Source organism: Callionymus lyra, chromosome 6 (genome assembly GCF_982586985.1).
Source record: "Callionymus lyra chromosome 6, fCalLyr1.hap1.1, whole genome shotgun sequence".
Taxonomy (NCBI): Eukaryota; Metazoa; Chordata; class Actinopteri; order Syngnathiformes; family Callionymidae; genus Callionymus; species Callionymus lyra.
In genome coordinates this window covers 27,648,876-27,666,986 of record NC_141823.1, presented here as the reverse complement: position 1 = coordinate 27,666,986, position 18,111 = coordinate 27,648,876, and the positions used below count along the sequence as shown (strand labels likewise).

The 18,111-nt window shown below is 39.2% G+C and overlaps 2 pseudogenes; both read right to left on the bottom strand.

Moving 5' to 3' along the window:
* Window positions 1–1,885: 1,885 nt before the first annotated feature.
* Window positions 1,886–3,599, bottom strand: LOC148078017 (F-box only protein 31 pseudogene; annotated as a pseudogene).
* Window positions 3,600–4,673: 1,074 nt separating this feature from the next.
* Window positions 4,674–5,560, bottom strand: LOC148078016 (F-box only protein 31 pseudogene; annotated as a pseudogene).
* Window positions 5,561–18,111: the final 12,551 nt, after the last annotated feature.

Genomic DNA, 18,111 nt, shown 5'->3' with positions numbered 1-18,111 from the left:
TCGGTGCGATCCTTTTCTCCTGGGACAACTTCATCTTTGGACTTCAAACCCTGGAATGGTTGGGGACCCAGTACCTGCGGACTCTATTTAATGTGGGAGTGTTTCTGATTATCTTGTACTTCCATCACACTGTAGTTTTGCCTTTTATAATCACCCCAACAAGTAGCACTTACTGTATTGGAAAGAACAAGTCAATGCTAAAAGTAGGGTAATGGCAGAGGCTTGGTTGAAGGAATAAATATTCAAGTTGATATAGTCAATGCTTCACAATAAGGCAATTAAAAAATGCTTACTTTTGGGGAATCTTACACTGAAAGCTCTTATAGAACCCCAACAATGAACACACTTTTTTTGGTCTACTGTTCACTTTTAAGACGGTTGAAGAATCTCCCAAAAAAAAAACAAATGGAAGCACTTATGGGAAATATTCATCATGAGTGAATCCATTTAAGGATATATCAAATGAGTACCACACACTTTTGATCTTTGATACATCCATATACTTGAGAAAAGTGAACATGGGTGTAAACTTGTCATCCCAGTTACCCCAACAGGAAGCACTTACTGAGTACAGAAAACAAGTCAGTACTCCGGTTTGGGTAACCAAAGTAACTTGCCCATCGTTGTATTTCTTTTCACTTGGGTAACCTAAATTGTTTAAGAAAACAGATCACTCACCTGTTTCATCAGTCTTCCATTCATTCCCTGTACTAAGAGATTGCAGTCTAAAGTATCCTAGTGTTCTGACGATCCTTTGCTCCTGGGACAACTTCATCTTTGGACTTCAAACCCTGGAATGGTTGGGGACCAAGTACCAGTGGTCAACATGAAGGATGTAGGAGGCAGAATTGTAGCCCTTTATCTCAAGTGAAAGTAAGAAAAAAAGCAAAATTAAAACAGATGGGGCGGTACCAAGAGTCATGTTGATCCTTTAGAGGAGCTCATTTGCCTCCTATTATCCCCTCAGTTGTATTTACTTTGGAACTCTACTCTCTGAAAAACCACCATTTAACATCAAGGATCTGATCTTAATCCTAAATCCTAAATTTAGGAACATCCAAGGAGAAGGACTAGGAGTGATTGTCATCGTGACACTTTTTTTTTTAACAGATTAAGTATGTGAGAGGTCATTTCCTGGTTTAATACAGGGTCGACCATACATTCGCTTTAACCCGGACATGTCTTTTTTTTTCATGCACAAAATTGTAAGTATTTTTCAGCGTCTCCAAGAGGCCTGGTAAAGCATCTTGTTTGGATATAAGCATTTAACCCATTTTGAAGCAATTAAAAACACTTGACCTGACCCAAAGAACTCTCAAGATCTCACGACAACTACACTCAACGATGTATCGTCCTCTTAATATAGTCTTCCATTACGAGTTAATCCGTCAGTGAATTTTGGTTGATTTTTAAAGGAATTCCTGGAGGGTCAAAATGTAGATTATCATTTTAAATAGTTTCAGCACAGTCTTAAACTTTCAGCACAAGATACAATCCGGCCATGCTTCAGCGTGGACTAGTACCTGATCACTACCTTTCAATTGCCGTCTAAACCTTTGGCTAAGATAGCCGAGCGCAGCATGCATTGCAATGTGGTGGTCGCTGGATTCGGGTTTAATACTTAAAACAACCTTAACACGGGTTAGGATGTGATTTTGAGGCACAATACAGTGTGATCTATGATTAGTGGTTGAGCGTACCATTCCTTCCTCATAAATAAATAAAAAGTGACCTGTTGTCATTGGCACTGGAAGAGTCATTCCAAGTGAGTGCTCGCATGGGTACATCAGCGCGAGTGTGAAGGGGATGAGTGATACAACTGCTTTTTCTGGAACAGTTTAAACGCCTCCAAAGACATCTCTAGAGATTGAAGTCCACGGATCGATGGGTTGTACCATTCTGCTGCTACGTCCATCAAAACCTCCAGGACTGCATGTTGCACAGCATGGCCTCGAACCGCTCCATGTTTGGGGCGTGAGCGTGGGCCAGTTGGTCCGTCAGGCGACTGTACAGACTGAAAGACTTCAGCTCGAACATCACGAAGAGGCCCGGTGTGCGCTCCGGACTCGTGAAGCCGTGTCCAGCGATCAGGCCGGTACCATAGAAGCATTTTTGACAGGTCCGAGGGTAAACCTCATTACGAGCCATCACTCCGAGCGGCAGGACAAACGGCCGAGAGTCCGTAGCCTCGGTGCTGGTACCGGGTCCCAGCTGGCACCCGTCTGTACAGGCCCCGCCGAGGTGTTTTCCTCCATCTCCTCTGCTGCGCTCGCAGCATCACCCTCCCTCTCCTCTGCGGGCGCTGCCGGGGGAGGAGCCGGGTTCTGGTTCTGCTGTTCCGACTCCCTCTGGACCTGCTCGTGGATCCCCAACACCAGTTGTGAGAGCTCCTCTATGTTCCGCTGGCGCTCCAGGTCCGGTAGAATCACCAGTCGACTCAGGTCGACATCCAGAGTGAGTTGCCCCGCGGGGACAGTGGCGTCGCCCGTGAGCTTGGTGGCTCTGGCAGACATCCTATGAAAGCTGAGCATGACGATCTCCAGTCCGTGGCTGCCGTAGGTTCCTTTGAAGAGGCCCGGCTGTATCAGGTAGGACGGCAATTCCGGTGGCAGGTAGATTCTCCGGTACGTCAAGCAGTTGTCGTATTGACTTGTGTACATAAACTTCATCAGGATCGGCTCCCGCCTGTATTCATGGAAGATTTCTTCCAGCGACCGCCCATACTCCTCCTCCAACCAGGTTCGAAACTCCTCCTGTCTGCCTCCTGGCATTCGGTGCGATCCTTTTCTCCTGGGACAACTTCATCTTTGGACTTCAAACCCTGGAATGGTTGGGGACCCAGTACCTGCGGACTCTATTTAATGTGGGAGTGTTTCTGATTATCTTGTACTTCCATCACACTGTAGTTTTGCCTTTTATAATCACCCCAACAAGTAGCACTTACTGTATTGGAAAGAACAAGTCAATGCTAAAAGTAGGGTAATGGCAGAGGCTTGGTTGAAGGAATAAATATTCAAGTTGATATAGTCAATGCTTCACAATAAGGCAATTAAAAAATGCTTACTTTTGGGGAATCTTACACTGAAAGCTCTTATAGAACCCCAACAATGAACACACTTTTTTTGGTCTACTGTTCACTTTTAAGACGGTTGAAGAATCTCCCAAAAAAAAAACAAATGGAAGCACTTATGGGAAATATTCATCATGAGTGAATCCATTTAAGGATATATCAAATGAGTACCACACACTTTTGATCTTTGATACATCCATATACTTGAGAAAAGTGAACATGGGTGTAAACTTGTCATCCCAGTTACCCCAACAGGAAGCACTTACTGAGTACAGAAAACAAGTCAGTACTCCGGTTTGGGTAACCAAAGTAACTTGCCCTTCGTTGTATTTCTTTTCACTTGGGTAACCTAAATTGTTTAAGAAAACAGATCACTCACCTGTTTCATCAGTCTTCCATTCATTCCCTGTACTAAGAGATTGCGGTCTAAAGTATCCTAGTGTTCTGACGATCCTTTGCTCCTGGGACAACTTCATCTTTGGACTTCAAACCCTGGAATGGTTGGGGACCAAGTACCAGTGGTCAACATGAAGGATGTAGGAGGCAGAATTGTAGCCCTTTATCTCAAGTGAAAGTAAGAAAAAAGCAAAATTAAAACAGATGGGGCGGTACCAAGAGTCATGTTGATCCTTTAGAGGAGCTCATTTGCCTCCTATTATCCCCTCAGTTGTATTTACTTTGGAACTCTACTCTCTGAAAAACCACCATTTAACATCAAGGATCTGATCTTAATCCTAAATCCTAAATTTAGGAACATCCAAGGAGAAGGACTAGGAGTGATTGTCATCGTGACACTTTTTTTTTTAACAGCTTAAGTATGTGAGAGGTCATTTCCTGGTTCAATACAGGGTCGACCATACATTCGCTTTAACCCGGACATGTCTTTTTTTTTCATGCACAAAATTGTAAGTATTTTTCAGCGTCTCCAAGAGGCCTGGTAAAGCATCTTGTTTGGATATAAGCATTTAACCCATTTTGAAGCAATTAAAAACACTTGACCTGACCCAAAAAACTCTCAAGATCTCACAACAACTACACTCAACGATGTATCGTCCTCTTAATATAGTCTTCCATTACGAGTTAATCCGTCAGTGAATTTTGGTTGATTTTTAAAGGAATTCCTGGAGGGTCAAAATGTAGATTATCATTTTAAATAGTTTCAGCACAGTCTTAAACTTTTAGCACAAGATACAATCCGGCCATGCTTCAGCGTGGACTAGTACCTGATCACTACCTTTCAATTGCCGTCTAAACCTTTGGCTAAGATAGCCGAGCGCAGCATGCATTGCAATGTGGTGGCCGCTGGATTCGGGTATAATACTTTGGGGTTTAATACTTAAAACAACCTTAACACGGGTTAGGATGTGATTTTGAGGCACAATACAGTGTGATCTATGATTAGTGGTTGAGCGTACCATTCCTTCATCATGAATAAATAAATAAAAAGTGACCTGTTGTCATTGGCACTGGAAGAGTCATTCCAAGTGAGTGCTTGCATGGGTACATCAGCGCGAGTGTAGGGGGTTGAGTGATACAACTGCTTTTTCTGGAACAGTTTAAGCGCCTCCAAAGACATCTCTAGAGATTGAAGTCCACGGATCGATGGGTTGTACCATTCTGCTGCTACGTCCATCAAAACCTCCAGGACTGCATGTTGCACAGCATGGCCTCGAACCGCTCCATGTTTGGGGCGTGAGCGTGGGCCAGTTGGTCCGTCAGGCGACTGTACAGACTGAAAGACTTCAGCTCGAACATCACGAAGAGGCCCGGCGTGCGCTCCGGACTCGTGAAGCCGTGTCCAGCGATCAGGCCGGTACCATAGAAGCATTTTTGACAGGTCCGAGGGTAAACCTCATTACGAGCCATCACTCCGAGCGGCAGGACAAACGGCCGAGAGTCCGTAGCCTCGGTGCTGGTACCGGGTCCCAGCTGGCACCCGTCTGTACAGGCCCCGCCGAGGTGTTTTTCCTCCATCTCCTCTGCTGCGCTCGCAGCATCACCCTCCCTCTCCTCTGCGGGCGCTGCCGGGGGAGGAGCCGGGTTCTGGTTCTGCTGTTCCGACTCCCTCTGGACCTGCTCGTGGATCCCCAACACCAGTTGTGAGAGCTCCTCTATGTTCCGCTGGCGCTCCAGGTCCGGTAGAATCACCAGTCGACTCAGGTCGACATCCAGAGTGAGTTGCCCTGCAGGGACAGTGGGGTCGCCCGTGAGCTTGGTGGCTCTGGCAGACATCCTATGAAAGCTGAGCATGACGATCTCCAGTCCGTGGCTGCCGTAGGTTCCTTTGAAGAGGCCCGGCTGTATCAGGTAGGACGGCAATTCCGGTGGCAGGTAGATTCTCCGGTACGTCAAGCAGTTGTCGTATTGACTTGTGTACATAAACTTCATCAGGATCGGCTCCCGCCTGTATTCATGGAAGATTTCTTCCAGCGTCCGCCCATAATCCTCCTCCAACCAGGTTCGAAACTCCTCCTGTCTGCCTCCTGGCATTCGGTGCGATCCTTTGCTCCTGGGACAACTTCATCTTTGGACTTCAAACCCTGGAATGGTTGGGGACCCAGTACCTGCGGACTCTATTTAATGTGGGAGTGTTTCTGATTATCTTGTACTTCCATCACACTGTAGTTTTGCCTTTTATAATCACCCCAACAAGTAGCACTTACTGTATTGGAAAGAACAAGTCAATGCTAAAAGTAGGGTAATGGCAGAGGCTTGGTTGAAGGAATAAATATTCAAGTTGATATAGTCAATGCTTCACAATAAGGCAATTAAAAAAATGCTTACTTTTGGGGAATCTTACACTGAAAGCTCTTATAGAACCCCAACAATGAACACGCTTTTTTTGGTCTACTTTTCACTTTTAAGACGGTTGAAGAATCTCCCAAAAAAAAAACAAATGGAAGCACTTATGGGAAATATTCATCATGAGTGAATCCATTTAAGGATATATCAAATGAGTACCACACACTTTTGATCTTTGATACATCCATATACTTGAGAAAAGTGAACATGGGTGTAAACTTGTCATCCCAGTTACCCCAACAGGAAGCACTTACTGAGTACAGAAAACAAGTCAGTACTCCGGTTTGGGTAACCAAAGTAACTTGCCCTTCGTTGTATTTCTTTTCACTTGGGTAACCTAAATTGTTGAAGAAAACAGATCACTCACCTGTTTCATCAGTCTTCCATTCATTCCCTGTACTAAGAGATTGCAGTCTAAAGTATCCTAGTGTTCTGACGTTCCTTTGCTCCTGGGACAACTTCATCTTTGGACTTCAAACCCTGGAATGGTTGGGGACCAAGTACCTGCAGACTCTATTTAAACCTCAAATGCATACTATACTATACATACTATGAAGTTCTAATTGTATAAGTATCCATATTAGTCACATCAACATTTTTCACACAAACAAAAGGTTCTGATCACTGACTCCCAATCCTGGTAACTGTCAACTCGTTAATTAGTATGCATTGAAACCTGGAAGACCATTCTTTGTAATTAACATTTACACAAGTATCCGTTATTGAAAACTATTAGCAATGAATCTTGGGTATTTCACTCAAACTGTGACATTTTTGAAGTCATGTCTGGGTTATGTTGTTAACATGGTTCCTGTCTTTGGTCAACTTTCAAACATTGAGGAAGCCCCAGAAGAAACAACCCCAAATGGAAGCACTTATGATCAATATTTATCATGAGTGACTTCATTTGAGGATATCTCAGTGAGGAACGTATCCAGAAATATTAATGTGGGAGTGTTTCTGATTATCTTGTACTTCCATCACACTGTAGTTTTGCCTTTTATAATCACCCCAACAAGTAGCACTTACTGTATTGGAAAGAACAAGTCAATGCTAAAAGTAGGGTAATGGCAGAGGCTTGGTTGAAGGAATAAATATTCAAGTTGATATAGTCAATCCTTCACAATAAGGCAATTAAAAAAATGCTTACTTTTGGGGAATCTTACACTGAAAGCTCTTATAGAACCCCAACAATGAACACACTTTTTTTGGTCTACTGTTCACTTTTAAGACGGTTGAAGAATCTCCCAAAGAAACATTCTTAAGACGGTTGAAGAATCTCCCAAAAAAAAAGCCCAAATGGAAGCACTTATGGGAATTATTCATCATGAGTGAATCCGTTTAAGGATATATCAAATGAGTACCACATACTTTTGATCTTTGATACATCCATATACTTGAGAAAAGTGAACATGGGTGTAAACTTGTCATCCCAGTTACCCCAACAGGAAGCACTTACTGAGTACAGAAAACAAGTCAGTACTCCGGTTTGGGTAACCAAAGTAACTTGCGCATCTTTGTATTTCTTTTCACTTGGGTACCCTAAATTGTTTAAGAAAACAGATCACTCACCTGTTTCATCAGTCTTCCATTCATTCCCTGTACTAAGAGATTGCAGTCTAAAGTATCCTAGTGTTCTGACGATCCTTTGCTCCTGGGACAACTTCATCTTTGGACTTCAAACCCTGGAATGGTTTGGGACCCAGTACCTGCGGACTCTATTTAAACCTCAAATGCATACTATAAAAATTGACCCCACCTTTTATTCATGAAGTTGTAATTGCAATACTTATCGATATTAGTCAAGTCAACATATTTCACAAACAAAAGGTTCTGATCATTGACTCCAAATCCTGGTAACTGTCAACTCGTCAATTAGTATGCACTGAAACCTGGAAGACCATTCTTTGTAATTTCCATTTACACAAATTTGATGCATTAATTGAGAATTATTTGAAATTAATCTGAAGTATTTCTCTCAAAACCGCCTAACTGTTTTTTTTTCAAGTTGTATATATTTGGAACAACAATGTGGAGGATTATTGCATTTTTTTTTTTTAAGATTTCGTTTCTGTGTGATAGTTGCCTCAAACATTACCACAGCAGGAAGCACTATTTAAAAAATAAATGTTTTTCATTCATTTTTTTACAGCTATCACACTGTAGTTTTGTGTTTTATAATTACCCCCAACAAGTAGCACTTACTGTATTGAAAAAAACAAGTCAATGCTAGTTTTAAGTTTATATTAAGAAAATATTTTACTGCAAAAATATTAAGGTACCCAAACTACCCAGAGCTGCTTTTATAAAATGTTAAGTTAAAAATGAGAAATCTATTTGTTATTAAATTCATCACTCAACCCACATGCTTGGAGCTGCTTAAATAAACAATTCAATTGTTGAAATACACTACCATAATACATTATGTTCAGGTGGTTTGTCTCAACAGAATCCCCAAAAATAATTGTGTTTCATACCTTTTTACAATTCCTAAAAATAAAGTGTGACAAAATGACTACTACCTTGATGGGCAGGGCTGCCTCCCTCAAGAGGGTGACTCGTATCTGCAAGAGAATATTTTCAATTTAAGAGTGAAGGGCAACAAGATGTCAACTTCTCATTCGCATCGTGCGCTCTGCTCTGCTTACTTCAGATGATTGTCAATATTTTTTGATGTAGGTTGGTTGAATTGTATGTATTTTATTAATCTTTATCTATCTGTCTAGCTGTATGTTTGTGATGCCAAATATGTGTGTACAATAAACATAAAGAAAGTAATAATTTTAATTTTGAAAGGGGAATCTATGCCTACATGCTGCAGGGTGACTCTCCTTATGGGGACTGGCTTCCTGGCAGACATCACCATCTGCACAGCACTGACCTAAATACAAAGATCTGTATATTAGTGAATTAGCAAGACCGGATGCCACTTAACTGCACCTTTAATTTTTGGTTTGGCTCAAGTAACACAAGTTTTTTGGAGGGGAAAAAAGAGTTCTAATCTCTCATCAGCCAACTAGTGATTTTAGGACAATTCCTTTTTTTTTGCTAGTTGTCAATTTCTGTGTGTTTTAAGCCCACTGTCAATAACTGATTAACTAATTGTCTGAGCCATCATTTACAATTTCTTCCAGACTGATATTATCAATAAAATACTATTTAAAAAAACAAAAAGAAAGAAAAGGTTGAGAATATAGTGAGTGAAGATTTGCACATTTTTGATGAAGCCAACCATTTTGAACTAGTTGCAAAATGTAAACAGGTCATAAACAGGGGGAATCTTTCACATCGTTTTTTTAATGTCACACCTGCAGCAAAACATAAATACATAATCGGATGCACTGTCAATTAACATTGCCAAAGAAAAAACATACATCCAGCAAGTCACCTTCCATGGTAACCAGCTCCCTAGCATGGTGAGACTCCTTAAGAGTCACTTGTTCCTGCGGCAGGGTGAAGGAGAGCCAGGGTGTAACCCTTCATATAATATGACCCCCCTACTTCTACATGCCCACTTGCCTATCAAACAGTGTCATTTTGGTTTCCCCGTCAGTGTACTGCAGCCACTAGGTTTGAGTTCAAATTTGGTCAAGCATTTGCAAGGTCAGTATTTTCTCCTAGGCTCTGATGCTACAATAAAATGTTTGGTAACCCTTTAAAATGGGGAAAACATATTAACTATTAATAAACAATGTTTTCATATGTGTATTAACATCAAATTAGCCACTTATTAACCATTATAATATCGTCACAACTCACACCTAGTTCATTGTGTTCCTCCAGCACCATCATACTGAACACAGGGGCCCCCCAAGGATGTGTGACCCATGACTGCACTCCATCATCCAGCTCCAACCTTTTCATCAAGTTTGCGGACGACACAACTGTGGTGGGTCTTATCAACTACAGCGATGAGACGGTCTACAGGTGTGAGGTCAACAGGCTGACCACGTGGTGCAAATCCCAGCAGCGCCTGTACTTCCTTGATGCCCCACCACCCATGATGCCCACCTTTTACAGTGGCACCATCAAGAGCATCCTGTCAAGCTACATCACTGAGTGGTACAGCGCCTCGTGAGAGCCACTGAGAGGATCATTGGTGTCTCTCACCCCCCCACCCCTCCTGGACATTTATAACACCCGCATCAACAATAAGGCCATCAGGATCACTGGTGACCCCACTCACCTATCCCACAGTCTCTTCAGTGCATTAACTATTTTTTTTGGGTGATATTCTGTTTAATTTTAATTAATTATTTAACTATTGTTAAATATTTATTTTTATTTATTATTTATTTTAAATGTCCTTTCATTGACTACTTCATGTTTTGCATCGTGGGTCTGAGTCTCAATTGCCCCATTATTAGGTGCAAAAACCATGAGAGAAGTGATTAACAATTTATACTGTCTGTTTTGAAGGGGAAAAACATTAGTATTAATCGCATCCTTATTACTCAAGATAAGTCTTTATTATTGAGAATATGTTCCCTATTCTTAATATCTTAACTCTTAACACTGTCTATGTATACTGGGGAAGAAGAGAAATCTGTTATTGTTATTAGCATCACAACTATCCAATATTAAGGCCTTACAAAAAAGATGTTGTTCCCTATTCTAAAGTGACCTTCTCTTCATACTACTTAGTACACGACAAAACTAACGTAATAAATGGACAACAAAATAAGAAAAAGCATGAATGGATGTTGTCCTTTTAATGCACAGAAAACACTATTAAACAGAATATATAACATTTTACTTGAACTATCAGGTCAACATCTTCATTTCAAAGGATATTTTTTATCTAATTTCATGCAAAAGTACCTAGCACTCCAGTACGTCCATTCAATAACATCAATGGGATCCTTTAACAAAGTTTCTGTGCGTCTTCCTTGCAATCTCCAGATTTGTACATACTCCAGAGTCTCTCCAGGTTTTGGATATGAGCTGCTGTAACAGGGTCAACAAAAACATTTTGATGGTTGACTGTGAGGCGATTGCAACCTTCATCCTGAAGATGGTGGTAGGATCGCCAGCCATCTGAAACAATAACATTTCCCCTTCGAACATGCTTATTAATCAAGGAGGTGATTGGCTGAGACTTAGAATAGTTTCCTTCGTCTCTCCTTGATGCCAAGCATTCCAAACACCCAGGAGCCTCTGTTGCTCACTCGCACTCATTTCAGAATTAGATCAAATATTCAATGGATAAATTACTTGAAAAATGTATGAATGTCAACGAATGCATGCATACATTTGTGTTTGTATTGTAACAAAGTCTCAAAACGACAAACAATGAGCACGTGTTGAATGATGATTGACATCTCTCTTGACTAATCGGTTACTTCGCACACAATTAAAACGCTTTTCAAGGCGACAATCTCTTTTAGACTTTATCACTACAAGTAAAGTCAAATCAAGTCCAGTTCGTCTTTGAGGAAACAGAAAATAAAATGGTAAGCGAACTACACTGTTTCTCTTCATCATTTACAACGTGTAGTGTGGTTATGTTGAAGTTTAATGTGCATGACAGAAGATACTGCTTTTTTATGTAAACTAAACTCCAACCTTTTATCCATGTGTTACTCATTTACAATCTAGCACAATAGTTGAACCGATACAGGCCGAGTTAAAATCGAACTTTCTTACCGGAAATAATTACCTAAATGGCTTTCACAATAAAATATCATTTTAGTAAGTACATCATGTAAATGAAACAATCTACATACATTTTCAATAAGTAAATTGTGTAAATTCAACTTCCTGTAAAAATGTCAAAAGTTTATAGTTTTGTATTTTTGTATGTACCCATTTTGAATTTGTTTCTCGCAAGAAGAAACATTATTATGTTCATTTAACGCACTTAATTGTTAACTCTAATTTGAATTGCAGTTGGTAAGGATTCAACACTAAATCCAGTTCACAATTTTGACATTAGTGTTTTATCATTTGTAAAGGCCGAGGAATACTACATATACTGTGGGTGTCTTAAGAGACAACCCAGCAAACGATCCAGATAGTAATCGTGTCTTCTTCCCATGAAGAGTTGTGCAATTGATATGATAGCAACAAAGAGTTATTTTTTTAATCTGCTGTTGTGGCGAAATTCAACGCTAAAATACAAAAAAAAGAAGAAAATCCGATATATGACTCTACAATTTATATTAAAAAAAAAAGTGTAAGACCTATGAGAATTCCTGTTCACAGTATCATTTTCACAGTTAAGTCACAGTATTGGGCTGAATTTCTTATACCCTCATTCTTCAGATGTTTTTATGGTCAAGTGTCAGCTTCATGTCTGTCACTCTTCTTGAAAGGGTTAATAAGAGCAACAGCGATCCAGCGCTTTCCATTTCATAAGAATGATGGGGTTATGGGGGCCCTGATGTGTACAACATTTACGGATAAAGGATTATACCTCTCCAACAAACCCTGTTTAAAGCCCATAATGCTATAACAAAAACACGTACAAAATAAATCACAGCTTAATTTGATCTGGTTTATCCTGTGGAAGCACACTTAGTTCCTGTTATTGCAGTTCCTACTAATACTTTATTGATCCAGTGTGTATCAGCCTGCGGTCATATTTGCTTTCCTCAATCTCTACAAGTCAGATGGCGGCAGATAATCCCTAAATGTTCTAAACCTTGTTTTAAGCAATCTTTTTCATCCAGCATCTACCAACTTCTTCATTCCTGAAATGCACCCAGCCCCCCTGATTGATTTTATTAACCAGTGAACCATTCCTCAGTCCCACATAAAACTGTACATAATTCACTGAATCCCAGATCTATGGAGCGAAATTGTGCTGACTAGACAAGTACGCCTTCTTGCTGATGACATGGGTTCCATTACATGGAACGTTTAGTGACGCAAACGTAGCAGCTCATTTTGGAGCTTTAAAGCACATCTGCCAATTCTCCCTTCGCCTCCTCCTGAAGTCATACAATCCTGCTTATCTCACAAATATTTTCACGGCAAAATGGGAAAATGCATTTAAACACTTGACACCAACACTGGTATCTTCTTCTTCCACTTTATGGGAGAAATGCAGACCTGCAGTATGTAGATGAGAATTTTCCCTCACCGAATCTAAGGCATTGTAAAACAGTATCCATCATTTGGCACATTCCAGTTACCCTTAACCAATACAACTGAACCCGGTAGAAGACAATGAGCAGATTTAAATGCTTGTGCTGTACATATTTACAGTCAGCAATGTCAAAGTAAGAAATGCACATTGTATTTACAAGCATTTCTGTCTAATCGAAGATGCTTTGTTAGACTGTATTCATAAGGGAACCTATTCTGCTCATTTATCAGGCTTTTATGAATGATAATGGACCCTATGGAACAGTGTTATACATTTATAGATCATTAAAGAGTTGAGAGAATATTGGATTATTTTCAGGAGAACACGGTGCCTTGGCAATGTAGCTGATTTTTTTTAATTTTTTAAGAACCCCCTGTATTTGAAAAAACAAACATTATCGTTTTCAACTATATTTTCATTCACACGAAACTGCATAGTTGTGTTGCAGTGATACATGCCACAGCTGCAGTTGGTATTGGACAAAAGGTTGGATCCATTCTATCCAATCAGAGCCAGTTTCCTTTTTTCAACAAAAATATTGGGTGGACAGAAAAAAAGAGTAGCTGGATTTGGAAATGCAAGAATGTGAAAGATGCACAAACATAAGATGTAGCTTCTTTCTCCAAGGATCCATGCTGTCCACTACCTGACATAATCATAAACAAAATCCATTTTTTTTAAATAAAGTTACTAAAGAAAAATCTTATTCAATGTCCTTTGAGCATCAGTTCGTTCACATGAGGTATTTCATATTGAACTGACTCAATTAATTGAGTTACACACTTCCAGTTGCTACAACTGACAAGTCTTGCTTAGAAAATGTAAAATTGTTTGCTTATTTGCAAACTTAAATTAAATACATTTAAAATGACTGTCCTATTTCTCTTGCTCATTCCAGAGGTGGAATAAAAAACATTCTTTAACATATTGATGGATATAGTACATATTGAATTAGTAATACTTTCCCATCTCCTGACTAGACGGATTTATCTGAAATATTTTCAAGATTTAGCTTTTTCAAATTTTAAAATTAAGACTTGAGTATAGTTTTTTTTTTCATCTTAAAGCGATTCTATGCAATTTGAAGTCGAGCGACGCCAGTGGACTAAAGTGGTAGTGTTTAGCCTAACACAATTCCCATGAGCACTCGCTAAACTTCGCAAAAGTTGCTATGCTCCGGTTTGCAGCAGTTGGACAAATGTTCTGTTTCCAGACTTCCATTGGCTGAATGAAGGATGGATACCTATACGGTAATGAATCAGATCGTGGATAATGAAATATGATATTCATGACGGCTTTGTAAATAACATAACTTTAACTTTTTTTTGTACAATAATGGTCAATATCAAATATATTAAATATGTATGCATTTGTTATATCAAAGTAACATTATTTTGGTTATGTATCAAATTATGGTTAAATTCTATTGTATTTTGTTTTTTGAAGAATAATAACTTAATAGTACAAAATTGAACTTAACAAACTGTCAAGTGAATATCACCAAATAACTAAATTACCTAAAGTGGCATTTGAGAAAGCAAAAATGTATGTTATTTTGTAAAAACAAAAAACACTGTTTATTTTAGTCAAAATGAATTCCTCTTTGAAATAGATAGATTTCATGATTATTTATTTGATTTTATTCACTTTTTTAATATACCATTTATTGCGCTCTATTTTAGGGGAGAAAATTAAGATTTTGATCACTATCAGATTAAAAAGTGTTTGTGATGGAGCTGGAAGCAGCTGTTTGGCTTTTCTCGCTTGGGGATGTTTATAATCAGTGTAAAATGCTGGCGTCTGTACAGGTGAGTTTGGAGGACGGACGTCTCCTTCTGAATGATAATGAGGGAACAACAGAGAACCCCAGCTGGACAAAACAACAGGAGACAAATCATGCCTGAGACAAATAGAGGAAACCATTCAATTTGTGTCACTATGGATTCAATTAATCAATTTGTGATTGTTCCAAGCAACAACGAGAACTTTTAAAAATGGACAGTGAAAGGTGAAAAGCCTCAGTGTGCACCTCTTTTATTGTCAGACCACACTGGATGCTGCAGTTTGTGTAAAATTGATAATTTAACACAAGATTAAAATCAAAGTGTGTCATCCATTCGCTCTAGAAATGTAGGATTGACTTCATGGGTCTGGATTTCACACAGGATTTAATCATTCCACAATTAACAGTTTATTGAAAATGCTTTCACTATTGTCAGGATTCAATTTGTGTATAATAAATAACATGAGATCCTTAAGGGTTTATTCTGTATATAAAATTATATTCTGTTGTGTGAATCCCTACAATGATGTTCCATTTCAGAATAACAATCCAGAATGTAAAAAAAAAAATCTTCTTTACAGCCTGTATAACAAATACACAGGCTGCAATGACTATGGTGTTTTCTCTATTACTCCATAAAAAATATACAGAACTTTCAAACTGCTGATGTCTTGATCCACATAAACTTCCTATTCCTTTTTTTGTTCCTGCTTTCACTTTAGTAACCTGTGCTTCGCCTCGTTTTTATGGCTGGTACATTTCCATTTGTCTGAATAATAACTTTGCAATGTTTGTTGAATTGATACATACTCAACGAGGCACAGCTGTAAATATATGCTCTAAATACATATTGACATTTATCTTTTGGTGTTCTCCAAGATGTTTGGCAGAGGACGACAAGCTTGTTTTGCAATGGCTTTGTTTGTTCAGGAGGTTTATTGCTTGTAGGAGGGAAGGATTGGCCTTGATGCGTTCCATCTTTCATTCATTCATTCGTTGAATACTGCTTTTTGCTTACCGGAGTCGTGGGGAGACTGGAGCCTATCCCAGTATCATAGGGCGGGAGGCAGGGGAGACCCTGGACAGGACGCCAGTCTGTTGCAGGGCACACAAAGACAGACAACCATTCATACACACTCTCATACCTATGGAAAATTTTCCAAAAGTTCTCAATCAACCTCTGTATGTTTTTGGACAGTGGGAGGAAACCCATGCAACACAAGGAGAACATACAAACTCCCAACAGAAATTTTGACACGGCCTGGATTTCAAACAGCAACCTTCTTGCTGTGATTAGACTGCGCTGACCACGACGCCACCATGCTGAAATTAGTATTTTCACCTCAATAAAAAAAAAAAAAAAGACTTAAAAACTTTTTTCACAAAAAAGTCACTTCAATGAAAAAAAATACCCGCTTGGCTTTACTTGCCACCTTCTCCAGCTTGTTGTTCCAAAGTAGGCAGTTCAGTATTCACAACATCTAAGGTCATTCTCATCACATTTAGTACAATTTCTCAGCAGAGGGGGGAATGCAGCAGTGACAAGAATGTAGCTGTGCTTCAAAGTGACGTTGAAGAAATAATTAATTTGTGGATGGTGTTGATGTTCTATAGTCACTGATTGTATAGCACAATATCAAATAATTTCTGTTGATATGTGAACATGTTTATTATCATCATCTGGTTGCAGTTAATGATGTAAATCAAACTCAATTCTACAAAATTGACCAGATTGCGTTGTCCATAATACAGGCTTACTGCTTTCTGGAGTTTCACTTTAAACTAACAGAAATGATAATTGGTCTTCTTTTTTTATTCATAAGATCAGGATTCTCTAAGTTTAACCTACAACTTAACCAAGATCATGAAAATGCATGATTGGATTTATGGCTGGTGTATTTGATCACACAATCTGTTGATTGGAATCCAGCTTTATATGTTGTTTTTTGTGTGTGGAGTTTTAAGGTTCTCCTGTGCATGCATGAGTTCCACTTTCCTCTCACAGTCTAAAGAACTAATGGGGTTAATTGATATGTCTGCATGTGCCCTTCTCCATGCTCCAGCCCCACGATTAGATAATAGGATAGATAATGAATGAATAATGCAGGCATGTTTTTCACAATTCTATCCTGATGAACCACACATTTCTGGCAGCTTTGATGCTCAAAAGTGCTTTTTAAATTGGCGTAAAAGTGGTTTAATTATTATTGAGATATCACCAATTTTCTTGAGTAGTTTGAATTTCGTGTACAATTTTAATATGTTTTATTATATATTATTTTATCATATAGTCTTATATTCTATAGGCTAGGGTCAGTTCTTCCATAATAATTGCACCTTAAGGAGTGTTTTTATGCTTGATTTATTTCCTACTGGTTAGAAAAGCGGCCATGAGACACAAACATATTTTGACAGATAAATGCACTCTTTAATGAACACTCATCAATATTCCAGGCTGAATGAATCGAGTTGATTTTGAGCATATGAAGAGTGCTTGCCAGGCATCATAAGATGCTCTTAAAAGCAGAGAAACCTCCTTGACCCATTTTCTCACTCGCTTGTTTTTAGCTTGTCTGATCAAATACGGGAAAAAAAGGCTTTGCGAAAGAAAGACGTCATAGTTTTTTGGAAGGTCTGCTGCGATGGAAGGCACATAGGAAGGGGAATCAAATAGAGCAAGTCTGTATGAAAAGGAATTGCTTTGATTATTTTTTATCACATCTCGATTCTCACCCTTTAGAAAAGTATTCTGTTCAATTCTATTGCAGTTAAAAGTGCATGTGTAATCGGTTTGTACGCCTGTGAAATCTTCTCTCCAGTAATTGCCCCAATGCTCCTGAGCTTCTAGCAAATCTAGGCCAGAACCACTGTGAACCCAGGGGTCTGGGTGCTTGAACATTTTTCTGATCACATTGTGATTCTTTTGGATCTTAACCCCCTGCAACACAACCTCAAAGCCTTGACGGTCAATACTAGCACATCTATAACTACTTGTACTTGTTATCCAGGAACTGCAAAAGAAGAGTTGTTCGTAACAAAATTTGTATAATGCTCTTCCTCTGGGAGAAACACTTGGCGTGTTTACCCCTGATGTTCAACGTACCATGTAAGAATGCAGATACCAAATTTCATTTAGATTTTAAAAAGTTTAAACATTTATCTATTCATTCCAAGGAAGGAGATGTGGACATTTCTTCGAGGTGATTATTCAAGCGCAACACTCAGTCACATCATATTCTCTGTGGGGCGATATAAAGAATCTCTTTCGTTGCCTTGCCAAACCTGTATTGAAGCCATAATCCTTTGCTGTAACTGTCAAACTCAATAGGAGTTTGACTTTTTTGCCAACAACAGTGCAGAATGTTT